General features: G+C 42.4%; 1 protein-coding gene across 1 annotated transcript in view; it reads right to left on the bottom strand.

Annotated features, from left to right (window-relative positions):
* Positions 1-13452, bottom strand: part of LOC122887519 — a 51249-nt gene that overhangs the window by 12010 nt on the left and 25787 nt on the right. The window lies entirely within an intron of this gene.

Below are 13452 nucleotides of genomic sequence, written 5' to 3'. Positions count from 1 at the left end.
ATATTGTACTTTTTGCTCTGCTGCATTTATCTGACAGCTTCAGTTACTAATTGCTTTGACAAATAAGTCTATTTTTTACATATAGAATATAGGAAGAGTTTTTAATATATGATGTTTTGTTAAGAATTGAACTATCACTGTTTATATGTGTACAAGCTGAAACTGTTAGTCAGTTGACTAAATTAATTGACGATTAATGATGTTGTTGAAATGTTTAAGTCATTTTCTCATGTAAGATGCTTCATGGTTCCAGCTTTATAAATGTAGGGATTTGCTGTTTTCCTTTGAATCATTTTAATGGTTTAATGTATTGTTAATAACTTTGAGGTTTGGACTGTTGTTTGGAGAAAATAAGCTTTGGAAAGGTGTCACTTTGGGCTTTGTGTGATTGTGACAGCATTTCTAACTATTTTCAGATTTCAATGAACAATTAATTAATTAATCGGCTTGTAATTACAGGACTATAAATAAAATCTTATGTGAGTCAGACCTATAATTTGACTAAATTTGAGATACAGAGTACTTGCTGGTTTTGATAAAAGCAATCAATAATAATAATAATAATAATAATAATAATAATAATAAATAAAAAATAAATAAATAAATAAATACAATTAATTACAGCTCTAATAAGTGATAATATACTGTCTTTAATTATAAGAAGACTCTTTAATTTAAGAGACAATGTCAACTTCAAGAAGCTGCAGCTTCTCCACCATATCACCACAGATGCCAAACCTTCATAGTGAGAAAGAGAGATGTAGGACAGATGGTAGAGGGAGGGAAGGGTAGGACAGGACTACCTGTCCTACCCTTCCCGGCCAGGTCAGGTAGTGAGGCCAAAGGTTAAAAAAAGTGATAAAAGGAAACAGCGGGCAGAAGTGGCTCCCCCATTAGGGGAAGGAGCCTATGCAGAGGTTAATAAGGAATTGAGCAGAGCAAGGCAAGTGTGAGTGGGAAAAAGAGAGAGGGTATGGTACGCATGAAGGAAGTGTAGCTTTTAAGGAGGAACTGATAGGTTTGGGAGAGATAGAGAGAAGCCTTGTAGAACTAAGACAGGAAGTGTTAGGCGAGGTACATGAAACACAGGACAATTTGAGGATCTGAAGCTAAGAGAGCATGAACTAGGCAGAGAAGACACTGGGAACCTGGGGGCTAGGTTAAAAAAAATCCACCTGCACTCCTGGCACGATGACAGGGACTCTTGCCCCCCCGAGATGAGATTGGAAGGAAGACAGGACCTGAACAAACATATACAATGGATGACAAGGGATCTGTAGGTCTGTCTGCTGATATGGGCCCCAAGAGCATGCAGGGTCCATTATTGGTAAAGCTGGCCAACCTGCATTATGTGCCATGGACTACCATGGACATGGAAGGACTGGTGCAGAGACTACCAAATGTTCACAAGGGGGCGAACAAGTGGGACAGTTGCTTGTTGTAGGAGACATGAAAGCCATACTGACCACAATGCTGGGGGTAGGGCACTGATTGGACAAACCCACATGAGGCAGCAGTTTCCTGTCCGAATCCAGTTTGCCCAATGGGACAATGAAAATCCGGCTTTGAGGAAATGGAGACAGGAACTGGGACAGAATCCAGAGGAAGATCCACTGCAGCAGGCTCTGTTCAGAGACAGTGTGGTGAAGGGACTTCTGGGACCTGCCAGAAGCAGACTGGATGATGCTAGGCTCCATGCCCTTTACTAACAGTTCAATGTCCGGGCTACAGATACTCTGCTTGATAGTAATGTGACCAGGGTTACACCATCTGTTGTTGACCAGAACAGCAAGCCCGCTACCTTTCCGTTTACCGCTCCCGGTGTGATCCCTGTTGGCCCGAACAGTCTGAAAGCCGTCGATGGAAACGTTATGATCTGGAATATCCTGGTATAGCCATAGCCAGAAGCACATTAAACTACACTCACGAAACTCCATCTGACTCCGGGTTAACGCTGTTAGCTCGTCCATTTTATTCGCCAGTGATCTCACAAAGCGGCGAGGGAAGAGAGAGGGGACTCTCTCTTCCCTTGCCGCTTTGTTCCACCTCTGCATCCTTGGTGTGTCCTCTTCCCTATCTCAGTGGGGACATCAGTTGTCCTGGGCGCCGTGCTGCTCAGCTTCAGTGTGATTAGCTGTTCCCTGGTGTAAACAATGTGGCCAAACAGCTTTTTTGTAGCGGTGCCCTGACCGAGTAGCAGGAGAAGAAGTTTCACGGCAAAAAAAACAAACAAAACACTCTCTACTCTCATTTTCGTAAAGAGCGTAGTTTAAATTACACTTACACAAAACTTACTCAAGTTTTATAGAAAAAGGAAAGCTAAAAGTTGGTAAAAGTAAGACGACAAGACAGAGCAACGGCAACAGGCAGCATGCACACTACTTTAATAGTCTTTCCACAGAATTCTTCATTATCGGACCATATAACATATAATAACATATGAAGTCCTATTACTGGACTACAAGCCATTAGGCAAAAACTCCTACTCTAGATGTCTGATCTGATAGTGCTGTAGCAAAATTTAAGGAAACGATCCAATCTGCATTTAATTTGGTGCTGTGTCTCAATATAACAGAGGGCTCCTATGCTAATTTCAGCTGCTCCCAAACTGATCATCTTGTTGATAGTGTTGCAGACTCACTTGTTTCTTTCACCCCTCTGAAAAAGAAGATAATTAAACAAAGTAGGTTAGCTCCATGGTGTAACCCCCAAGCTAATGCAAACATTGTGAAAACTTGAAAGGGAATGGCGTTCCAACAAGCTGGAAGAATGTCATTTAGTCTGGCAAGATAGTCTTAAAATATATAGGAAAGCCCTCCGTAATGCCAGAGCAGCCTACTACTCATCATTAATAGAGGTAAAAAAACCCAGGTTTCTTTTCAGAACGGTAGCCAGGCTGACAGAGAGTCAGAGCCCTCTTGAGCCATGCATTCCTATAGCCCTCGTTAGTAATGACTTCATGAGGTTCTTTAATGATAAAATTTTAACTATTAGAGAAAAATTCATCACGTCCTGCCCGGTATGTGAGTGTGTGTGAATGAGTTAGTTTCTTTGAGCTGTTGGCATCTGCCGTCAGTGTATGAATGGGGTGAATGTGATATGTAGTTAGTGTGAAGCGCTTTGAGTAGCTGGAAAGAGTAGAAAGACGCTATACAAGTACAGTCAATTTTCTGGTCTTGTTTGACCTCAGTGCTGCATTTGACACCATTGACCATCACATATTACAGAGATTGGAACATTTAATTGGCATGAAAGGAACCACATTAAGCTGGTTTAAATTATATCTATCAGATCGATCTCAGTTTGTACATGTTAACGATGAATCCTCCATGCACACCAAAGTTAGACACTGACAAGAACTAGGAAAAGAGATCATATTTCTCCAATATTTGCTTCTCTGCACTGGCTTCCTGTAAAACCCAGAATAGAATTAAAAATCCTTCTAGTCACCTACAAAGCTCTTAATGGTCAGGCACCATCGTATATTAAAGAGCTCATAATACCTTATTACCCCACTAGAACACTGTGCTCCCAGAATGCAGGGTTACTTGTGGTTCCTAGAGTCTCCAAAAGTAGAATGGAAGCCAGAGCCTTCAGTTATCAACCTCCTCTCCTGTGGAATCAGGTCCCAGTTTTGATTCGGGAGGCAGACACCATCTCCACATTTAAGAGTAGGCTTAAGACTTTCCTCTTTGATAAAGCTAAAGCGTTAGGGCTGGCTCAGGTGAGTCCTGAACCATCCCTTAGTTATGCTGCTATAGGCCTAGACTTCCCATGATGCACCTCTTTCCTCTCTCCTCCTCTCTCTCTCCATCTGTAAAATTCTATATTTGCATTGTGCTACTCTACGCCTTTCCTCCAGTTCTCTCTCTCTTTCTCTCTCAACCCAACCGGCAGCGGCAGATGGCTGCCCACCCTGAGTCTGGTTCTGCCTCTTAAAAGAATATTTTTTCTTGCCACTGTCGCCAAGTGCTTGCTCATGGTGGGAATTGTTGGGACCCTGTAAATAATACAATAAAGAGTACGGTCTAGACCTGCTCTATAGGAAAAGTGCAATGATATAACTTCAGTGCCAATGCACTATATAAATAAAATTGAATTTAATTGAAATTTAATTGGCATCTGTGTGGCGTCCAAGCAGCCAGAGGGACTGTCAGCTGTAGGCTCTCACCTCTAATCCTCCATAAAACACTGACTGAAAATACAAACAGCTGCCTGCCTGATCTGCTCTGCCCTGTCCCGCTGTTGAAAATTTTCCAAAACAGAGAGCCAAAAAGAAAGGACATGGATGGACAGGCTGGAGGCCTTGTGTTCATTCCTACTAAAAGACAAACATATGTCTGAATGTTTTTTATTGACTGGATTCAGTTCTAATATAATATAGTAACTGATTACTTACTGCACTTACAAAATCAGTGCTGAATAGTATGGGCACACTCACATACATCACAGCTATACCCCTCGCAATATAAAAGCAATTTACTCCGAGGATGATTCGCATAGAAAACCAGTGGTTCATGAGGACACTTATGTAACTAAAAACTGTCATTTTTAACAATATTCATCAATATTTACAAATTATCAATGTCATAACAGCACTGTAAAACCTTCAGTGTCAAAAAATATGACTTCAAAATATGACTGAGAGAATAAACAGGAATAACGCTTATATCTGTTCAAGTCCTTTGTCTAGCCGTGGTGGTTATTTTTTCCCCATGACTGTGTCTTCTGTGCATGGCTGAATTCAATTCTAGTAAAAGTTAGCCCTTATCTCCCTGGCTACTATCAGGCTGAAAATGCCACTGATGGTGTGACCAGTAAACAGACTCAGACACAGTTTGTGTGGTCTGTCTATGCAGCAGAAGGCAGTGGGCTCAGGCAAGGTATCAAACAAAAAGTTTATTAATATCCATCACACCGAGAGTATTAATAAACTGCACACATGCTTAATACCAAAATGGTGAGTGCAGCTTTCTCACTGTCTAGGAGTGGACTAAGACTTTACCTTTATAACTACTGGTAACTGAAAAAGTTGCTGTAATATATAATGCATGCCCCCAGTAGATGGAACAATGGCACTTAACAACAATGTTCACTTAAAAAGAAGTAGCTATAATTGTATACCCTCTGCTTGCCACTGTTCTTTGGTTTCAGTAAGGTATTTCCTGGGAGCACAGATGTGTCCATACCCAACAGGACCTTTTTCATTAATTTATTGTAAATTATTAGGACAAAAACTGTGACTCAATTACAGAGTATTAGTAGTAGTCTTAAATTACTTGGTACCCTCTCAAAGCTCAAAGATTAAAAATGTTGCTATTAAAAAGTTTGCTGTAAATCAGCTCTTCCTTTTCATGATAAAAGATCTTCTTTGAACCAATCAGCCAGCAGCCAATCGAACTGTATGTGCAGAGAAAAAGCTGCAGCAGAAAGAAGAATTGTACCAAAGATTATTACATTATACAAAGACTTTGCTGTCATCAACAAAAAGCAAAAAATTACAGACAGCAATGCAAAAATTTGTTTGTTCTGTGCTCGACATTTGAGGTTGTACAAAGAACAGTAAGTTGAGACTGATTAAGTGAAAGGGCTTAATAGTTTAATTCAATTTATTTATGTAGCGCCAAATCACAACAGTTATCTCAGGACGCACTTTTCATATAGAGCAGGTCTAGACCGTACTCTTTATAATAATATTTACAATTCCCACCATGAGCAAGCACTTGGCGACAGTGGCAAGGAAAAACTCCCTTTAAACAGGCAGAAACCTTAAGTAGAACCTAGGCTCAGGGTGGGCGACCATCTGCCTTGACCGGTTGGGTTGAGAGAGAAAGAGAGAGGGGGCGAGAGAGAGACAGCAGAGAACGTACAGTTGTACAATGCAAGTTCCTCATAGAGATGTAAAGTAATAGTAATGGTAAAAATATTATTATTAATAATGATAGCAGTAATAATAATAATAATAATAATAATAATAATAATAAGACTAATAATTGTAGTAGCGGGTGTTGAACAGTCAAAAGAAATTGTGTGAATGTTAAGCCTCATTTGAAGCCAATAAAATAACCAGAGTAGTAGGTTGGATGTGGGTTCCTGTTTTTTCACGTGGGTTTTTGTGGAACTTCATGCTGCACTGTTAGCTCAGCTGGCTTTATTGTTACACAAAAGCCCCCTCTGCTCTCGCCGGTGTTATTACACCTCACAGGATGCAACACCTTTCTATCTTCTTTCTGCCAAGATCATAGAGGCAGAGTAGTTTGCGAAATTTATGCACAATGCAAATTCCACCTAGAATTTTAAAATAATAATAATGTAATAGTAGTGGTAATATTATTTTAATAAAATAATAATAATAATAGGAATGGATCGTGATAGGAAAAATAATGATAATAATAGTAATAAGACTTATTCTTTTGTTTTCGGCTGTTCCCTTTCAGGGGTCGCCACAGCGAATCATGTGCCTACATCTAACCCTGTCCTCTGCATCCTCTTCACTCACACCAAATAACTTCATGTCCTCTCACTACATCCATAAATCTCCTCTTTGGTCTTCCTCTAGACCTCCTGCCTGGCAGCTCCAACCTCAGCATCCTTCTACCAATATATTCACAGTCTCTCCTCTGAACATGTCCAAACCACCTCAATCTGGCTTCTCCGACTTTATCTCCGAAACATCTAACATGAGCTGTCCCTCTGATGTACTTATTCCTGATCCTGTCCATCCTCGTCACTCCCAAAGAGAACCTCAATATCTTAAGCTCTGCTACCTCCAGCTCTGCCTCTTGTCTTTTCTTCAGTGCCACTGTCTCTAAGCTGTACAACATCGCTGGTCTCACCACCGTCTTGAACACCTTTCCTTTCATTCTTGCTGATACTCTTTTATCACACAACACACCTGACACTTTTCTCCACCCGCTCCAACCTGCTTGCACTCACCTCTTCACCTCTTTTCCACAGTCTCCATTGCTCTGAACCATTGACCCTAAGTACTTAAAGTTCTGCACCTTCTTCACCTCTGCACCCTGTAACCTCACCGTTCCTCCTGAGTCACTCTCATTGACACACATGTATTCTGTCTAACTGCGGCTAAGCTTCATTCTTCTGTTTTCCAGAGCCCCCAGAGACCTCCATCTCTCTAGATTTTCCTCTCTTACTACTTCTCCATCAGCATCCTCAAAGCAAATACTGCATCTGTTGTACTCTTTCTAGGTATGAAACCATATTGCTGCTCACAAATGCTCACCTCTGCCCTTAGCCTAGCTTCCACTACTCTTTCCCACAACTTCATTGTATGGCTCATCAGCTTTATTCCTCTGTAGTTGCCACAGCCCTGCACATCTCCCTTGTTCTTAAAAATTGGCACTAGTACACTCCATTCCTCGGGCATCCTCTCACTCTTCAAGATCTTGTTAAACAAACTCCACAGGTATGTCATCAGGACCAACTGCCTTTCCACTCTTCATCCTCTTCAACGTCCTCACTTCACTCTTGCTAATCTTTGCTACTTCCTGCTCCACACCAGTCACCTCTTCTACTCTTCGTTCCCTTTCATTTTCCTCATTCATCAACTCTTCAAAGTACTCCTTCCATCTTCCCATCACACTCCTGGCACCTGTCAATACATTTCCATCCTTATCTTTAATCACCCTAAACTGCTGCACATCCTTCCCATCTCTATCTCTTTGTCTGGCCAACCTGTACAAATCCACCTCTCCTTCTTTAGTGTCCAACCTAGCATACAAGTCCTCATATGCTCTTTGTTTGACATTTGCCACCTCTACCTTCATCTTACGCTGCATCTCCCTGTACTCCTGTTTACTCTCTTCAGTCCTCTCAGTGTCCCACTTCTTCTTAGCTAACCTTATTCTCTGTATACACTCCTGAACTTCCTTGTTCCACCACCAAGTCTCCTTGTCCACTTTCCTCTTTCCAGATGACACACAGAGTACCCTCCTACCTGTCTCCCTGATCACATTAGCTGTAGTCGTCCAGCTGGGAGCACTTCCCGACCACCCAGAGTCTGTCTCAGCTCCTCCTTGAAAACTACACGACATTCTTCCTTTTTCAACTTCCACCACTTCGTCCTCTGCTCTGTCTTTGTCCTCTTCATCTTCCTCACCACCAGTCATTTTACACACTACCATCCTGTGTTGTCTGGCTACACTCTCCCCTTCCACTACTTTACAGTCACTGGTCTCTTACAGATTACAATGTCTACACAAGATGTAGTCCACCTGAGTGCTCTTATGTCACCCTATGTTCCTGCCTCTTCTGGAATAAAGTGTTCACTACAGCCATTTCCATCCTCTTTGCAAAGTCTACCACCATCTGTCCTTCTGCGTTCCTGTCCTGAAGACCAAACCTGCCCATCACATTCTCATCACCTCTGTTCCCTTCACCTACATGCCCATTGAAATCTGCACCAATCACCACTCTCTCACCTCTGGGGATGCTCTGCATCACTTCATCTAACTCACTCCAGAATTTCTCCTTCTCTTCTAACTCACATCCTACCTGTGGGGCATAACCACTCACAACATTGAACATCACACCTTCAATTTCCAGCTTCAGACTCATCAACCTGTCTGATACTCTTTTCACCTCTAGAACATTCCTCACAAACTCCTCTTTCAGGATAACTCCTACTCCGTTTCTCTTCCTATCTGACCCATGGTAGAACAACTTGAACCCTGCTCCTAAGCTTCTAGCCTTGCTACCTTTCCACCTGGTCTCCTGGACACACAGTATGTCCACTTTCCTTCTCTGCATCATGTCAATCAACTCTCTAGCCTTCCCTGTCATAGTCCCAACATTCAAAGTCCCTACTGTCAGTCCTCCATTCTTAGCTTTCCTCTTCTCTCTCTGCCTACGAACACACCTTCCTCCTCTCCTTCTTTGTCTTCGACCAACAGTAGTCCAATTTCCACCGGTACCCTGTAGGTCAACAGCACCAGTAGTGGTCGTTGTTAACCCGGGCCCCGACCGATCATTGTCAAGTGTTTGTCACGATTCGCATTTTTAATTTGGCATGTGTTTTATGTCGGATGCCCTTCCTGACACAACCCTCTGCATTTAACCAGACTTGGGACTGGCACAAGAAGAAACTGGCTTGTGCCCCCTTGTAGTTGCATTAATAATAGTAATAAGACTAATAATAACAATTGTAGTAGCAGTTGTCGAGCAGGACCACGGGGGCAGCAGGTGGCCCACAATCACAGATCCAGACTTTGCAGCTCCAGAGGCAGAAATACCTGCTTAAAACGACAGAGGGAGAGAAGGGAGAGAGACAAGAAAGGACAAAACTATGGGAGAGAGAAAATGTCGAGTTAGTAACAAGCATTAATGGGATAAAATGCATACAGGTGGAGAGGAGGAGAGAGGAGCTCAGTGAATCATCGGAAGTCTCCTGGTAGTCTAGGCCTATAGCAGCATAACTAAGGGATGGTTCAGGACTCACCTGAGCCAGCCCTAACTATAAAGTTCATCAAAGAGGAAAGTCTTAAGCCTACTCTTAAATGTGGAGATGTTATCTGCCTCCCGAACCCAAACTCCTGATTCCACAGGAGAGGAGCTTGATAACTGAAGGCTCTGGTTTCCATTCTACTTTTGGAGACTCCAGGAACCACAACTAACCCTGCATTCTGGGAGCACAGTGTTCTAGTGGGTTAATAAGGTATTATGAGCTCTTTAAGATATGATGGTGCCAGACCATTAAGAGTTGGTGGGTGAGGAAAAGGATTTTAAATTATATTCTGAATTTTATAGGGAGCCAGTGCAGAGAAGCTAATATTGGAGAAATATGATCTTTTTTCCTAGTTCTTGTCAGTACACCTGCCGCAGCATTCTGGATCAACTGGAGAATCTTAAGGGACTTATTTGGGCAGCCTGATAATAAGGAATTGCAATAATCCAGTTTAGAAGTAAAAAATGCATGGACTAGTTTTTCGGCATCATTTTGAGACAGGGGGTGCACGGTGGCAGAGCGGCTAATGCTCCTGCCTCCCAATAAGGAGATCGTGGGTTCGATTCCCGGACCAGACCAACATCACACAATCTCTCTGGGTGGAGTCTGCATGTCCTCCCCGTGTTACCGTGGGTTCTCTCCGGGTTCTCCGGCTTCCTCCCACCGTCCAAAGACATGCATGTGTAGGTTAATTGATAACTCTAAATTGCCCGTATTGAATGAATGTGAGAGTGAATGGTTGTCTGTCCTTGTCTGTGTCTGTGTTAGCCCTGCGACGAGTTGGCCACTGTCCAGGGTGTACCCTGCCTAAGGCCCAAAGTCACTGGGATAGGCTCCAGTCACCCGCGACCCCTAACGGGACCAAGCGGTAGAAAATGGATGGATGGATGGATTTTGAGACAGGTTGTGCCTGATTTTTGCAATGTTACCTAGGTGAAACAAGGCAGTCCTTGAAGTTTGTTTCATGTGGGAGTTAAAGGATAAATACTGATCAACGATAACGCAGAGGTTCCTTCCTGTGATGCTGGAGGACAGGGCAATGCCATCTCAGAGCAACTATATCTTTAGATAATGTGTCTCCGAGGTGTTTGGGGCCAAGTGCAATAACTTCAGTTGTGTCAGAGTTTAACATCAGAAAATTGCAGGTCAACCAGGTCTATATGTCCTTAAGGCATGCTTGAAGTTTATCTAACTGGTTAGTTTCATTTGGCTTTATTGAGAGGTATCATTGGGTAGGGCAGGACATGATGAATTTTTTCTCTAATAGTTAAAATTTTAACATTAAAGAAGCTCATGAAGTCGTTACTACTGAGGGCTGTAGGAAAACATGGCTCGAGAGCTCTGACTCTCTGTCAGCCTGGCTACCATTCTGAAAAGAAACCTGGGGTTGTTTTTATTTTCCTCTATTAATGATGAGTAGCAGCTGCTCTGGCATTACGGAGGGCTTTCCTATATGTTTTAAGACTATCTTGCCAGGCTAAACGAGATTCTTCCAGATTGTTGGAACGCCATTTCCTTTCATGTTTTTATGACGTTTGTGTTACGGGTGCGGTCTAGGGGGCAGACCCGCACAGAAGAAAACCCTGAATATACAGGAAAATAAGAGACAACAAGCAGTGAGCTTCGGTTCTGTACATCCTCGCTTCATCGTATGAAAGAGAGCAGCACAATACGTATCAAGAAGGGCCTGGCTGGGAGACCCGCCACTGGCTCACTACACTGCCCCCTTGTGGTGCACCCCAAGACGCAAGAATACCTCGTGATTAAACAAAAGCATATTAATAAATCAATTCAATAAGGATTTAGTGCATTTTATCAGCAAAGGAGCTACTTATAAGTGCAAATAGACATAGTCCAATTATAAAATAACATAAAATGTGACTGCACGTTTTGTGTGCGTCACATTTGCTTTAATTTGTGGGTTTGGGCGTTATACCATGGAGCAAACCTTCTTTGTTTATTATCTTCTTTTTTAGACAGGCAATAGAATTGAGTGTCGTTCGCAGTGAGCCTGCAGCACTATCAACAAGATGGTCAATTTAGGAGGGGCTGAAATTAGCATAGTCCTCTGTTATATTGAGACATAGCAACAAATTAAATGCAGATGGAATCGCTTCCTTAAATTTAGCTACAGCACTATCAGACAGACATCTAGAGTAGGAGTTTTTGCCTAATGGTGTGTAGTCCAGTAATAGGACTTCAAAAGTTATTAAATAATGGTCTGATAATGAAGGATTCTGTGGAAAGACTATTAAATGTTCAATTTCAATGCCATATACCAGAACAAGGCTGAGAGTGTGGTTAAAACAGTAAGTGGGTTTATGTACACTCTGACAAAAGCCAATCAAATCAGTACTAAGGCTAGCATTTTCAATGTCCACATGAATGTTGAAATCACCTACAATAATTACTTTATCTGTTTTAAGGACTAAACTTTAATTTGACTATTACTTCAAATAGACATATACACAACACCTTGACAGGGTGGCTCTGCTCTTGGCTATGCTCCATGTGGCTGTAGTGTAGCAAAACAGTACAGAATACACATGAATTGCATAAAGAGTACATTTTCAGTGACCCACAACACAAAGCATGTAGGTGTAAATGTGAGTGTGAATGGTTGTCTGTCTATATAGGTAAGCCCTGTGTGTGGTAGGTCACAGTCCGATAAGGCCAGCAAAATTCTAATCATCACAGATGTAATGCTGAGATCACCAGACTAGACACATTCCACTGACAACAGATTCTGTCTATGAAAATCACAAACAGAACTGATGTTAAGGCTCAACCGTGGTGGAGCCCAATGATGCGCTTGACTTATTGCAGAGAACAGCTCTCATCCAGTTATACAAGGGCTGGGTGGTTTGTGTCAGTGGCCCCAGCACCCTATATCCTCGCCACAGATCACCAAGCCTTATAGCCCACAAAATACATGTGCAACTGCATGGGCAAACTCCTTTGACCCCTATCCACTGTTCCATGACAAGGATTGGCATCTGCATTGCTCCTCCTGAACCAGAGACTTGGAAATCAGCTGGAGTACGTCTTTCACCTTGAATCCACCTCTTCCACAAAGGATTTTATGGCCAGGTTTGGGAGATTCCAAAAACTGTTTCTGTCCACAACCTGATCCGTGACAGCTTTTTCCACTGCTTTAACTCACTGCTCCACCAGTGGTTTTTAGGATTTCCCCCACGACAGACATGACTGCCACCAACTTTTGGCTACACAATGGAGGCTTTGAATAAGGTCCAGTGAGACTGCATGTCTCCAAAATCCAGTAAGAGGTTGAAGTTGCCGAACTTTCAGACAGAGCCTCAGTCAGATGTTCCCAGTTCAGCCTTTGTGTTTAATGTGTCATTTAGAAGTTGTTAACTGAGCACCACCTGATGTGTCAGATAACAACTTTGCTCCTCCCATTACCGAGTGTCCAAGACACACAGCCGCACAAGTTGATCACCAATCTAAGGTCTTAGGTGTTCTTACCAGATAAACATATCATCACACAAGGTGTTTGTTATGGACAGTCCATGACCAGGACAGATGTCCAATAAGAACACCCCACTCAGAGTTAGATGAGATAGGCTTTTCCTACCAATCACCCCCTCTAGAAATGAGGTGTTCAAGTATCTTGGTGATCCCAAATCAGGGTAAAAATACAGTTCATGGTGGCAGAGAAAGAAAAGGGATCTTCATTTGTCTGCTAGTATACAACTGGCCTCAGTGAGGTTTCTCCACAGGGTATGGGGTCACTCTCTTGGGAGGGTCAGGAGCCTTGTGGTCTTAGCAAGAATTGTGGTGTTGAATCACTGCTCCCCTACTTTGGAATGGGCCATTGTTATTATTCTGTGCATAGTTATGGAGGTGTACTGTCCCATGCACAACTGACTGTAAGATGACTTAGGACACACTCGACTGGCAGATCTCCCAGAAAGTTGAAATATTAAAAAAGGGGTTCTGCACAACCCTTTGATTGTTTCATTTATTAA

The sequence above is a fragment of the Siniperca chuatsi genome, linkage group LG13, assembly GCF_020085105.1.
Source record: "Siniperca chuatsi isolate FFG_IHB_CAS linkage group LG13, ASM2008510v1, whole genome shotgun sequence".
NCBI classification, from domain to species: Eukaryota; Metazoa; Chordata; class Actinopteri; order Centrarchiformes; family Sinipercidae; genus Siniperca; species Siniperca chuatsi.
This window is presented reverse-complemented; position numbering and strand designations above follow the sequence as displayed.